The following is a 12,179-nucleotide window of genomic DNA, read 5'->3' as shown; positions in this document are numbered from 1 at the left end:
TATGTCCAGCCGGTGGAGATGACCAGGATGAACAGGTGAATCTATGTCCAGCCAGGTGGAGATAACCAGGAATGACAGGTGGATTATGTCCGCAGCCAGGTGGAGATAACCAGGATGAACCAGGTGGAGCTATGTCCCCAGGTGGAGATAACCAGGATGAACAGGTGGAGCTATGTCCACCAGGTGAGATACCAGTATGAACAGGTGGAGCTATGTCCAGCCAGGTGGAAATAACCAGGATGAACAGGTGGAGCTATGTCCAGCCAGGTGGAGAGAATAACCAGGATGAACAGGGTGAGCTAGGTCCAGCCAGGTGGAGATACCATTAGAACAGGGTGGAGCTATGTCCCCAGGTGGAATACCAGGATGACCAGGTGAATCTACTGTCCGCCAGGTGGAGATAACCAGAGACAGTGGAGCTATGTCCACCAGGTGGAGATAACCAGGTGAAACAGGTGGAGCTATGTCCAGCCAGGTGGAGATAACCAGGATGAACAGTGGAGCTATGTCCAGCCAGGTGGAGTATAACCAGGAGAACAGGTGGAGCTACGCATGTAGATAAAAAGTCAAAGCATAGTACGTTGAAAAAAGTGATAAAAAGTTGTAGAAGTCAGAGCAATGGTCATGTTGTCATTATTATATTATAGTCATTTGACAAAGTGAATAAATAGTCATATTCTAGTATGTTAAGAGAGTTGCAGGTTTCTGTTTAATTTGTGCTTTTTCCTTCTCTAAACTTGGAATGACTCTCTAAATAAAGACGTAAAGAGATCACGTTTCTCCTGTTTTAGCTTCTCTGCATTGGCTTCCTGTAAATTTAGAATAGAATTTTAAAATCCGTCTTCTCACCTACAAAGCTCTTCATGGTCAGGCTCATTTACTTAGAGAGCTCATAGTACCTTACAACCCTAGAAGAGAACTACGCTCCCAGAATCAGGGTTACTGGTGGTTCCTAGAGTCTCTAAAAAGTAGACGGGAGCCAGAGCGTTCATCTATCGCTCCTCTCCTGTGGAACAGGTTCCAGTTGGGTCCGGGAGGCAGGACACCGTCTCCACATTTAAGAGTAGGCTTAAGACTTTCCTTTTTGATAAAGCTTATAGTTAGGCATAGAATCGAATATTGTTAGGGAGTAGTAGTTAGTCCACATTGTTTTCAGATTTATCTATCATATAATTAACTAAAGGGAGACTTGGCATACAGCCCGATCCGGTTGGGGGGGAGTTCTAGCCCGGCCGGGCTGAGCTCTCTTTACCTTGTCTCTCTTGGTTTTTGTTGTAATAGTTTTTAGACAGCTGGGGACTTATTTTGATTACACAGTTAGGGCATAGACTCGAATTTTGTTAGGGATTAGTAGTTGTCACATAGTTTTTCAGATTTATCTACATATCAAGAATATAATAGAACTAAAGGAGAACTTGGCATACAGCCCGATCCGGTTGGGAGAGTTCTGGGCCCGGCCGGGCTGGAGCTCTCTTTAACCTCGTCTTCTTGGTTTTGTTGTAATAGTTTTAGAACAGCTGGGGACTTATTTGATACACTGAGCTCCTCTCCTCCTCTATCTTTCCATCTTTTCATTTATGTGCATCCATGTCCCAGAAATGCTTGTTACTAACCATTTCTGGGGAGTCATTCCCCGAGTCCTTATGTTCTTTTTTCCCCAGCATGTTCCCTGGATCAGAGAGGCTCCGAAATTAGGTACAGCTATTGCCATGGTCCCGCTACACTTCTGTGATGCCATTTCAACTGCTAACACTGCGTTGCCCTGCACGTCTGCTACGTCCTGCTACGTCCTGCTACGTCCTGCTACGTCATGCTACGTCCTGCTGTGCCTTGTAATGCCTCACGCGTCCTGCTATGCCAGGTAACTACACAAAGACGGCTACAACTACTAATTTTTTTTTCTATTTGTTGTTGTGCCACTCTCATTCTAACCCCAACCGGCCCGTCAGACACGCCTACCAAGAGCCGGTTCTGGACCGAGGTTTCTGCCTAAAAGGAAGTTTTTCCTCGCCACTGTCGCACTGTTGTTGCTCTGGAGGAAACTAGAACTGTTGGGTCCTTGTAAATCTGGAGTGTGGTCTCTCTGTAAAGTTGTCTTGAGATACCTCTTGTTATGATTGTACTATAAATAAAATTGAATTGAATTGAATTAAATACTCAGGCTGTGACCAGATTCAGACTTTTACTTTGAAAGGTCAGACAGCAGACGAGGTGGCCGAGAGGTTAAGGCGATGGACTGCTAATCCATTGTGCTCTGCACGCGTGGGTTCGAATCCCATCCTCGTCGTAGTGGGTTAGATACCCTCCAACATTTAATAGTCATCAATAGAATTAACTAACAAGATATACTATTCCTGTTTACGATGTACTATGACTATGTCATCACTTTCTTAACATACTATATTATGACTATTTGATCACTTTGTTAACATACTACATATATGACTTTTTTTATTATCACTATTTTATCATTTTAAGTAAGCAATACATTTTGACTTTTTATCTCTACATACTATCCTATGAGTATTTATGACACTCTACACAATGACTATTTTATCAACATATTATGTATTTATATCTCCACATACTGTACTATGAGTGTTTTTAACGTACCACAGTAAAGAAATGAGAACCTGTTCCCAAAGAGAGCAGTGAGAACATAGTCCGTTCTATTGATGTATATTAAATGTTGGAGGGTATCTAACCCACTACGACGAGGATGGGATTCGAACCCACGCGTGCAGAGCACAATGGATTAGCAGTCCATCGCCTTAACCTCTCGGCCACCTCGTCTGCTGTCTGACCTTTCAAAGTAAAAGTCTGATTCTGGTCACGCCCTGAGATCTCTCTATCTCTTTTTATGACATATTATACTATGATTTTTTTATCACTTTTTATGACATATTATACTATAACTTTTTATGAAATACTGAACTATAACTTTTTATGACATGCTATGACTACTTTATCACTTTTATCAACACACTCTATTGTCTTTTTATCTCTATATACGATACTATGACTTTTTATCCCTTTTTTATGACACATTGTACTATGACTTTTTCTCCATTTTTATGACATACTAAACTATGACTTTTTATGAAATGCAAAGACTATTTTATCACTTTTATCAACATACTATATTATGTATTTATATATCTACATACTATACTATGAGTGTTTTTAACGTACCACAGTACTATGACTTTTATCCCTTTTATGACATATTATACCATGAATATTTATCTCTTTTTATGACGTAAAAACATGACTTTTATCCCTTTTTTATGAGATATTATACTACGACTATTTGTCCATTTTATGACCTACTATACTATGACTTATTATCTCTTTTTATGACATACTATACTATGACTTTTTATCCTTTTTTATGACATATTATGCTATGACTTTTTATCACTTTTATGACATAATATACTATGACTTTTTATACCTTTTTATGACATTTTATACTATGACTTTTTATCCAATTTTTATGACATATTATAAAATGATTCATAAAAAGAGATAAAAAGTCATAGTAAATTATGTCATAAAAAGGGAGAACAAGTCATAGTATAATATGTCATTAAAGGGATCAAAAGATCTCAGGGCGTGACCAGAATCAGACTTTTACTTTGAAAGGTCAGACAGCAGACGAGGTGGCCGAGAGGTTAAGGCGATGGACTGCTAATCCATTGTGCTCTGCACGCGTGGGTTCGAATCCCATCCTCGTCGTAGTGGGTTAGATACCCTCCAACATTTAATAGTCATCAATAGAACGGACTATGTTCTCACTGCTCTCTTTGGGAACAGGTTCTCATTTCTTTACTGTGGTACGTTAAAAACACTCATAGTACAGTATGTAGAGATATAAATACATCATATAGGATGTTGATAAATGTGATAAAATAGTTATGGCATCTCATAAAAAGTCATAGTATAGTATGTCATAAAAAGTGATCAAAACTCATATTATAGCATGTCATAAAAAGGGATAAAAAGTCATAGTATGTCATAAAAATATATAAAAAATATATGAATATATAAAAAATTATAGTTAAGTATGTCATAAAATGGGATAAAAAGTCATATCATAGTATGTTTTAAAAAGAGATAAAAGTCATAGTACAATATATCATAAAACAGATGAAAAGTCATTTTATAATATGTCATAAAAATGGATAAAAAGTCATAGTATAGTATGTCATAAAAAGGGATCAAAAGTAAAAAGATAAAAAGAATCAGACTTTTACTTTGAAAGGTCAGACAGCAGACGAGGTGGCCGAGAGGTTAAGGCGATGGACTGCTAATCCATTGTGCTCTGCACGCGTGGGTTCGAATCCCATCCTCGTCGTAGTGGGTTAGATACCCTCCAACATTTAATAGTCATAAATATTAAAAATTAGTTAAAAGGGATAAAAAGTCATAGTATAGTATGTAATAAAAACAGTTAAAAAGTCATTTTATAATATGTCATAAAAAGGGATAAAAAATTATAGTATAGTATGTCATAAATAGGGATAAAAAGTTTGATTCTAATATGTCATAAAAAGGATAGTATATATACTATATAGTATAGTATGTCATGAAAAGTTATAAAAAATTATAGTACAGTATGTCATAAAAAGAGATAAAAAGTCATAGTAAATTATGTCATAAAAAGGGATAAAAAGTCATAGTTTAGTATGTTATAAAAAGAGATAATAAGTCATAGTATAGTATGTCATAAAATGGACAAATGGTCGTAGTATAATATCTTATGAAAAGGGATAAAAAGTCATAGTTTAGTCTGTCATAAAAAGAGATAAATAGTCATAGTATAGCATGTCATAAAGTGATAAAAAGTCATAGTATAATAATTAATAAAAAGGGATCAAAAGATCTCAGGGCGTGACCAGAATCAGACTTTTACTTTGAAAGGTCAGACAGCAGACGAGGTGGCCGAGAGGTTAAGGCGATGGACTGCTAATCCATTGTGCTCTGCACGCGTGGGTTCGAATCCCATCCTCATCGTAGTGGGTTAGATACCCTCCAACATTTAATAGTCATCAATAGAACGGACTATGTTCTCACTGCTCTCTTTGGGAACAGGTTCTCATTTCTTTACTGTGGTACGTTAAAAACACTCATAGTACAGTATGTGGAGATATAAATACAAAATATAGGATGTTGATAAAAGTGATAAAATAGTCATAGCATGTCATAAAAAGTGATGAAAACTCATATTATAGCATGTCATAAAAAGGCATAAAAAGTCATAGTATTTCATAAAAATATATAAAAAATATATGAACATATAAAAAATCATAGTTAAGTATGTCATAAAAAGGGATAAAAAGTCATAGTATAATATGTCATAAAAAGTCATAGTATAGTAATTAATAAAAAGAGATAGAAAGAACTCAGGGCGTGACCAGAATCAGACTTTTACTTTGAAAGGCCAGACAGCAGACGAGGTGGCCGAGAGGTTAAGGCGATGGACTGCTAATCCATTGTGCTCTGCACGCGTGGGTTCGAATCCCATCCTCGTCGTAGTGGGTTAGATACCCTCCAACATTTAATAGTCATCAATAGAACGGACTATGTTCTCACTGCTCTCTTTGGGAACAGGTTCTCATTTCTTTACTGTGGTACGTTAAAAACACTCATAGTACAGTATGGACGTTGGAGCGGCTCTTCCTCAGCCTCCTCAGACCCCAGGTACAGCACGCCCAGGACCTCCTGCAGTTTGCGTACCAGCCAGATGTTGGTGTGGAGGACGCCATCCTCTACCTGCTACACCGGGTCCACTCCCATCTGGATAAGGGGGATGGCACAGTGAGGGTCCTCTTCTTGGACTTCTCCAGTGCCTTTAATACCATCCGGCCCCCTATACTCCAGGACAAACTGATCAGGATGTGGACCCCTATCTGGTAGACTGGATCAGAGACTACCTCACCGACAGGCCACAGTACGTCAGGCTGAAGGACATCATGTCTGACACTGTGGTCAGCAGCACTGGAGCCCCCCAGGGCACAGTGCTGGCCCCTCTTCTCTTCACCCTGTACACCTCGGACTTCTGCTACAACTCGGAGCTGTGTCACATACAGAAGTACGCAGATGACACAGCCATCGTTGGGTGTATCAGGGGGGACAGGGAGGAGGAGTATCGGAGTCTGGTGGGGGACTTTGCTCTCTGGTGTCGCACTAACTGCCTACAGCTCAACACCTCTAAAACAAAGGAGCTGGTCGTTGATTTTGGGAGGTCCAGACCAAAACCGCAACCAGTCCTGTTGGAGGGAGTTGAGGTGGAGGCAGTCCAATCATACAAATACCTCGGGCTGTGGCTGGACAACAAACTGGACTGGACAACAAACAGCAGCCACCTGTACAGGAAGACACAGAGCCGGCTGTACTTCCTGAGGAGGCTGCGCTCCTTTAACATCTGCAGCAAACTGCTGTGGATGTTCTACCAGTCTGTGGTCACCAGTGTCCTCTTCTACACTGTGGTGTGCTGGGGGGGCAGCATATCAAAGAAGGACACCCACAGGCTGGACAAACTGATCAGGCGGGCCGGCTCTGTGGTCGGCATGAAGCTGGACTCACTGGTGACGGTGGCAGAGAGGAGGACATTGGACAAACTGCTGGCTATTACTGAAAATGCCAGCCACCCCCTGCACCCCGTCATCAGCACCCAGAGGAGCCGGTTCAGTGGAAGGCTGCTCCTTCCCAAGTGCCGGACTAACAGACTCAAGGACTCCTTTGTCCCTCATGCCATCAGACTATACAACTCCTCACTAGGGGGGAGGAGGAAATAGGGCATAGGACAATACATACATACATACATACATACATATATACATATATACATACATATATACATACATGCATACACAGTACACATACATACATACATACACACAGTACACATACATACATACATACACGCACACCTAGTCACTTTATCACTTTATCACTTCAATACTGGACTCAACACTGACACTTTAATAACAATTTATGGTCTTTTGTTTGTTTTATTTGACAAATGTTCTTATTGTTGTTATTATTATCATTATTGTTATTTTGTTGTCTTTATACTGTCTTTTCTTTTCTTTTTTTAATCTATTTTTTAATTTGTTTTTTCTTGCTAAAACTGGTGCTGGAATTTTCAATTTCCTTGCGGGAGTCATCCCAAAAGGATCAATAAAGAGAAGTCTAAGTCTAAGTCTAAGTCTAAGTCTAAGTAGAGATATAAATACATCATATAGGATGTTGATAAATGTGATAAAATAGTTAGGGCATGTCATAAAAAGTGATGAAAACTCATATTATAGCATGTCATAAAAAGGCATAACAAGTCATAGTATGTCATAAAAATATATAAAAAATATATGAACATATAAAAAATCATAGTTAAGTATGTCATAAAAAGGGAGAAAAAGTCATAGTATAATATGTCATGAAATGTGATAAAAAGTCATAGTATAATATGTCATAAAAAGAGAGTAATAGTCATAGTATAGTAATTAATAAAAAGAGATAGAAAGAACTCAGGGCGTGACCAGAATCAGGCTTTTACTTTGAAAGGTCAGACAGCAGACGAGGTGGCCGAGAGGTTAAGGCGATGGACTGCTAATCCATTGTGCTCTGCACGCGTGGGTTCGAATCCCATCCTCGTCGTAGTGGGTTAGATACCCTCCAACATTTAATAGTCATCAATAGAACGGACTATGTTCTCACTGCTCTCTTTGGGAACAGGTTCTCATTTCTTTACTGTGGTACGTTAAAAACACTCATAGTACAGTATGTAGAGATATAAATACATCATATAGTATGTTGATAAAAGTGATAAAATAGTCATAGCATGTCATAAAATAGTATGATGAAAAGTGATATCATAGCATGTCATAAAAAGGGATAAAAAGTCATAGTATTCATAAAAATATAAAAAAATATGAATATATAAAAATCATAGTTAAGTATGTCATAAAAAGGGATAAAAAGTCATATCATAGTATGTTTTAAAAAGAGATAAAAAATAATAGTAAAATATGTCATAAAAAGGGATAAAAAGTCATAGTATGGTATGTTATAAAAAAGGAGAAAAATTTAAAGTATAATATGTCATAAAAAAGGATAAAAAGTCATAGTATAATATATCATAAAACAGATGAAAAGTCATTTATAATATTTCATAAAAATGGATAAAAAGTCATAGTATATATGTCATAAAAGTAGTATAAAAGTAAAAAGATAAAAGAATCAGACTTTTACTTTGAAAGGTCAGACAGCAGACGAGGTGGCCGAGAGGTTAAGGCGATGGACTGCTAATCCATTGTGCTCTGCACGCGTGGGTTCGAATCCCATCCTCGTCGTAGTGGGTTAGATACCCTCCAACATTTAATATACATCAATAGAACGGACTATGTTCTCACTGCTCTCTTTGGGAACAGGTTCTCATTTCTTTACTGTGGTACGTTAAAAACACTCATAGTACAGTATGTAGAGATATAATACATCATATAGTATGTTGATAAAGTGATAAAATAGTCATAGCATGTCATAAAAAGTGATGAAACTCATATTATAGCATGTCATAAAAAGGCATAAAAAGTCATAGTATTTCATAAAAATATATAAAAATATATGAACATATAAAAAATCATAGTTAAGTATGTCATAAAAAGGGATAAAAATCATAGTATAGTATGTCATGAAAATGGATAAAAAGTCATTGTTTAGTATGTCATAAAAATTGATAAAAAGTCATAGTATAGTATGTCATGAAAAGGGATAAAAGTCATAGTATAATATGTCATAAAAACAGATAAAAAATAATTTTATAATATGTCATAAAAAGGATAAAAAGTCATGTTTAGTATGTCATAAAATTGATAAAAATCATAGTATAATATGTCATAAAACATATAAAAGTATTTCATAGTCATAGTGATGAAAAGTCATAGTATAGTAATGATAAAAAGGATAAAAGATCTCAGGCTGTGACCAGAATCAGGCTTTTACTTTGAAAGGTCAGACAGCAGACGAGGTGGCCGAGAGGTTAAGGCGATGGACTGCTAATCCATTGTGCTCTGCACGCGTGGGTTCGAATCCCATCCTCGTCGTAGTGGGTTAGATACCCTCCAACATTTAATATACATCAATAGAACGGACTATGTTCTCACTGCTCTCTTTGGGAACAGGTTCTCATTTCTTTACTGTGGTACGTTAAAAACACTCATAGTACAGTATGTGGAGTACATATATATTTGAGATGGATAAATAGTCATAGCATGTCATATCATATAGTATGTATAAAAGTTGATCATATTATGCATGTCATAAAATAGTCATATGCATAGTTATATGTCATAAAAGTCATAGTAGTATGGATAAAACTAAATATGTCATAGGGGTCATAGTATAATGTTATAAAAGAGATACAAAATAAAAAGTCATAAAAAGTATGTCATAGTCATAATATATGTCATAAAAGAGATAAAAATATAGTATAGTGTCATAAAAAAAAGTCATGTATGTCATAAAAATATATAATATATGAACATATAAATCATAGGTCATAAAAAGGATAAAAATCATAGTATAGTATGTCATGAAAATGGATAAAAAGTCATTGTTTAGTATGTCATAAAAATTGATAAAAAGTCATAGTATAGTATGTCATGAAAAGGGATAAAAAGTCATAGTATAATATGTCATAAAAACAGATAAAAAATAATTTTATAATATGTCATAAAAAGGGATAAAAAGTCATTGTTTAGTATGTCATAAAAATTGATAAAAAGTCATAGTATAATATGTCATAAAAACAGATAAAAAGTAATTTTATAGTATGTCATAAAAAGTGATGAAAAGTCATAGTATAGTAATTAATAAAAAGGGATAAAAGATCTCAGGCTGTGACCAGAATCAGGCTTTTACTTTGAAAGGTCAGACAGCAGACGAGGTGGCCGAGAGGTTAAGGCGATGGACTGCTAATCCATTGTGCTCTGCACGCGTGGGTTCGAATCCCATCCTCGTCGTAGTGGGTTAGATACCCTCCAACATTTAATAGTCATCAATAGAACGGACTATGTTCTCACTGCTCTCTTTGGGAACAGGTTCTCATTTCTTTACTGTGGTACGTTAAAAACACTCATAGTACAGTATGTGGAGTTATAAATACATAATATAGTATGTTGATAAATGTGATAAAATAGTCATAGCATGTCATAAAAAGTCATAGTTTAGTATGTCATAAAAAGTGATGAAAACTCATATTATAGCATGTCATAAAAGGGGAAAAAAGTCATAGTATGTCATAAAAATATATAAAAAATATATGAATATATAAAAAATCATAGTTAAGTATGTCATAAAAAGGGATAAAAAGTCATAGTATAGTATGTTTTAAAAAAAGATAAAAAATAATGGTATAATATGTCATAAAAAGGGATAAAAAGTCATAGTATAGTATGTTATAAAAAGAGATACAAAATAATATTATATTATGTCATAAAAAAGGGATAAAAAGTCATAATATAAAATGTCATAAAAAGTCATAATAAAGTATGTCATAAAAAGAGATAAAAAGTCATAGTATAGTACGTCATAAAAAGGGAAAAAAGTCATAGTATAATATGTCATTAAAGGGATCAAAAGATCTCAGGCTGTGACCAGAATCAGGCTTTTACTTTGAAAGGTCAGACAGCAGACGAGGTGGCCGAGAGGTTAAGGCGATGGACTGCTAATCCATTGTGCTCTGCACGCGTGGGTTCGAATCCCATCCTCGTCGTAGTGGGTTAGATACCCTCCAACATTTAATAGTCCTCAATAGAACGGACTATGTTCTCACTGCTCTCTTTGAGAACAGGTTCTCATTTCTTTACTGTGGTACGTTAAAAACACTCATAGTACAGTATGTAGAGATATAAATACATCATATAGTATGTTGATAAAATAGTCATAGCATGTCATAAAAAATCATAGTTTAGCATGTCATAAAAAGAGATAATAAGTCATAGTATAGTATGTCATAAAAACAGATAAAAAGTAATTGCAGGGCGGTACAGACGCAGACGTCAAGGCAAGGATTGGTAAAGGAAGAGCCGCCTTCGCCCAGCTCAAGAACATCTGGACCTCCAGAGAGCTGTCAGTGACCACCAAGATCCGAATATTCAACTCCAACGTGAAGTCAGTCTTATTGTATGGGGCAGAGACATGGAGGATAAACAAGACTACCATCAGAAAAGTCCAGACCTTCATCAACACCTGCCTCAGAAGAATTCTCCAGATCCGATGGCCTGACACCATCAGTAATACCAACCTCCGGGAAAGGACGGGCCAACTCCCTGCCGAAGAAGAAATCAGGAAGAGGAGATGGGGCTGGACAGGGCATACCCTACGAAAACCTCCAACCAGCATCACTAGGCAGGCGTTGCGGTGGAACCCACAAGGCAAGCGGGAGAGAGGTCGGCCAAGAAACACCTGGCGACGCGACCTTGAGGCTGACACCACCAAGATGGGCTACACCTTGAACCAGTTAGAGAAAATGGCCCAGGACAGAGGACTCTGGAGAGCTGTTGTTGTTGGCGGCCCATACCCTGGTAGGGGTGACGGGCAGTAAGTAAGTAAGTAAGTAAGTAAGTATAGTATGTCATAAAATGGACAAATGGTCGTAGTATAATATCTTATGAAAAGGGATAAAAAGTCGTAGTTTAGTTTGTCATAAAAAGAGATAAATAGTCATAGTATAGCATGTCATAAAGTGATAAAAAGTCATAGTATAGTAATTAATAAAAAGGGATCAAAAGATCTCAGGGCGTGACCAGAATCAGACTTTTACTTTGAAAGGTCAGACAGCAGACGAGGTGGCCGAGAGGTTAAGGCGATGGACTGCTAATCCATTGTGCTCTGCACGCGTGGGTTCGAATCCCATCCTCGTCGTAGTGGGTTAGATACCCTCCAACATTTAATAGTCATCAATATTAAAAAGGGATAAAAAGTCATAGTATAGTTTGTAATAAAAACAGTTAAAAAGGCATTTTATAATATGTCATGAAAAGGGATAAAAAGTAAGATTCTAATATCTCATAAAAAAGGATAGTATGTATACTATATAGTATAGTATGTCATAAAAAGTTATAAAAAATTATAGTTTAGTATGTCATAAAAAGTGATAAAAAATCATAGTTTAG

General features: G+C 36.7%; 12 non-coding genes across 12 annotated transcripts; 11 read left to right on the top strand and 1 right to left on the bottom strand.

The window, feature by feature from the left end:
* Positions 1-2,205: 2,205 nt before the first annotated feature.
* On the top strand, positions 2,206-2,287 carry trnas-gcu (transfer RNA serine (anticodon GCU)). The gene has a single exon. It is a non-coding gene; the product is annotated as a tRNA-Ser (tRNA).
* Positions 2,288-2,711: 424 nt separating this feature from the next.
* Positions 2,712-2,793, bottom strand: trnas-gcu (transfer RNA serine (anticodon GCU)). The gene has a single exon. It is a non-coding gene; the product is annotated as a tRNA-Ser (tRNA).
* An 863-nt stretch (positions 2,794-3,656) lies between these two features.
* On the top strand, positions 3,657-3,738 carry trnas-gcu (transfer RNA serine (anticodon GCU)). The gene has a single exon. It is a non-coding gene; the product is annotated as a tRNA-Ser (tRNA).
* A 537-nt stretch (positions 3,739-4,275) lies between these two features.
* On the top strand, positions 4,276-4,357 carry trnas-gcu (transfer RNA serine (anticodon GCU)). The gene has a single exon. It is a non-coding gene; the product is annotated as a tRNA-Ser (tRNA).
* A 577-nt stretch (positions 4,358-4,934) lies between these two features.
* trnas-gcu (transfer RNA serine (anticodon GCU)) lies at positions 4,935-5,016 on the top strand. Its single transcript has one exon. It is a non-coding gene; the product is annotated as a tRNA-Ser (tRNA).
* A 437-nt stretch (positions 5,017-5,453) lies between these two features.
* On the top strand, positions 5,454-5,535 carry trnas-gcu (transfer RNA serine (anticodon GCU)). Its single transcript has one exon. It is a non-coding gene; the product is annotated as a tRNA-Ser (tRNA).
* A 2,045-nt stretch (positions 5,536-7,580) lies between these two features.
* trnas-gcu (transfer RNA serine (anticodon GCU)) lies at positions 7,581-7,662 on the top strand. The gene has a single exon. It is a non-coding gene; the product is annotated as a tRNA-Ser (tRNA).
* Positions 7,663-8,275: 613 nt separating this feature from the next.
* trnas-gcu (transfer RNA serine (anticodon GCU)) lies at positions 8,276-8,357 on the top strand. The gene has a single exon. It is a non-coding gene; the product is annotated as a tRNA-Ser (tRNA).
* A 668-nt stretch (positions 8,358-9,025) lies between these two features.
* trnas-gcu (transfer RNA serine (anticodon GCU)) lies at positions 9,026-9,107 on the top strand. The gene has a single exon. It is a non-coding gene; the product is annotated as a tRNA-Ser (tRNA).
* An 836-nt stretch (positions 9,108-9,943) lies between these two features.
* On the top strand, positions 9,944-10,025 carry trnas-gcu (transfer RNA serine (anticodon GCU)). Its single transcript has one exon. It is a non-coding gene; the product is annotated as a tRNA-Ser (tRNA).
* Positions 10,026-10,695: 670 nt separating this feature from the next.
* trnas-gcu (transfer RNA serine (anticodon GCU)) lies at positions 10,696-10,777 on the top strand. The gene has a single exon. It is a non-coding gene; the product is annotated as a tRNA-Ser (tRNA).
* A 1,069-nt stretch (positions 10,778-11,846) lies between these two features.
* On the top strand, positions 11,847-11,928 carry trnas-gcu (transfer RNA serine (anticodon GCU)). Its single transcript has one exon. It is a non-coding gene; the product is annotated as a tRNA-Ser (tRNA).
* Positions 11,929-12,179: the final 251 nt, after the last annotated feature.

Source organism: Etheostoma spectabile, unplaced genomic scaffold (genome assembly GCF_008692095.1).
Source record: "Etheostoma spectabile isolate EspeVRDwgs_2016 unplaced genomic scaffold, UIUC_Espe_1.0 scaffold272, whole genome shotgun sequence".
NCBI classification, from domain to species: Eukaryota; Metazoa; Chordata; class Actinopteri; order Perciformes; family Percidae; genus Etheostoma; species Etheostoma spectabile.
Note: the sequence above shows the minus strand (reverse complement) of the source record. Positions and strands in the feature narration are given on the sequence as shown.